Here is a 1,291-nt window from a genome sequence, read left to right as displayed (position 1 = left end):
GGCGATTAAAAAAAAAAAAAGAGTTACGCTCCTCTCCCTTCCCTCAGGCGATTCTTACCCGCTCTCCCATTATCGCTACTCCTCCCCGATCTTCTTGGCTCCCACTCGACCTCGCCGGTGACTCCTCGTCGCCGGCGAAACTCGGCGCCGCCGTCTCCGACATCCCTTCTCTATTCTCCGCATCTCCTCACAGCCAACCTCTCCTCCTTCTTCTTTTTCTATTTCTTCTTCTTCATCATCATCCTCATCTTCTTCTTCTTCTTCTTCTTCTTCTTCTTCTGAATTTTTTATTTTTATTTTTATTTATTTTATTTTATTTTATTTATTATTATTATTTTTTTTTCTTTCTTTTTCTTCTTCTTCTCATATTTCTTCTTCTTCTTCTTTTTCCTCTTCTAATTTTTCTTCTTTTTTTTATTTCTTCTTTTTCTTCTTCTTTTTTCTTTTTCTCGGCCAACTCCGTCAACCCCGTCAACCTCGATGAATTTTCTTCACCCCGCCGGCTTTCACCTTGCCGGTGTTGTGTTTCGTCGGAGTAAAACGACGAAGAAATACGTCAATTTTTTTGGGGCTTTCTCCTGCGCCTCCTCCGCTTTTAGCATTCACCGTCGAAAAATTAACATCCGTCACCTCGCCGGACAGCGAGCGTTGCCACTGTTCGAGGAGGCACGTGCGTATTTTACCTTGTGGGTTCCCCTTATTCACTGTCGTCGAGCGATCCGCTCTCGAGAAGGTACCTTTTTTTAATGTCGCATATTTTTATATGCTAAATTATTTATTTTTCGGTACTTCGCATATCTCCCTGCTTCCTATTTTTTATTCTCCTCGTTGCATGATTCATTGTGGGATGCACTGGAGCACGGACTGGACGTCGACGGCTTGGAGCAAATAAAGAGAACGCGTCTGCAACCTTCGCGATGGTGAGATCCCCTAAACTTCTAGCTAGCCTTAGGTTTAGTGGTGTCTAGGCGTGTGGGTTCGATCGCCCACACGGGGTGCGTGCGCCGGCATGGGTCGGCGCGACGACGTGCCTGCGTGATGGATCGTCAATTTCCTAGAGCTAGCATTTAGGTTAGGATTTCCTGTGCGTAACCAAACTCCCTCCGTAGAGCCAAGTGTCTCTCATTTGTTGTGAGCCTTAGCACAAGTCCCGATGGGTTGGAGTCCCTCACTCCCCTTGCTTTAGGTTTCCCCAGCTTTACTTGGAGAAGCTAGGAGGTCGGACTTGGCAAAACGAGAGAAGCTTTGTAGCTGGCTCGCTTTGCAAAGTCTGGAGGAGTTCGCGAAATGG

General features: G+C 46.2%; 1 protein-coding gene across 1 annotated transcript in view; it reads right to left on the bottom strand.

Moving 5' to 3' along the window:
- Positions 1–1,291, bottom strand: part of LOC110036620 — an 18,595-nt gene that overhangs the window by 11,423 nt on the left and 5,881 nt on the right.

The sequence above is a fragment of the Phalaenopsis equestris genome, unplaced genomic scaffold, assembly GCF_001263595.1.
Source record: "Phalaenopsis equestris unplaced genomic scaffold, ASM126359v1 Scaffold209375, whole genome shotgun sequence".
In the NCBI taxonomy this organism is placed as follows: Eukaryota; Viridiplantae; Streptophyta; class Magnoliopsida; order Asparagales; family Orchidaceae; genus Phalaenopsis; species Phalaenopsis equestris.
Note: the sequence above shows the minus strand (reverse complement) of the source record. Positions and strands in the feature narration are given on the sequence as shown.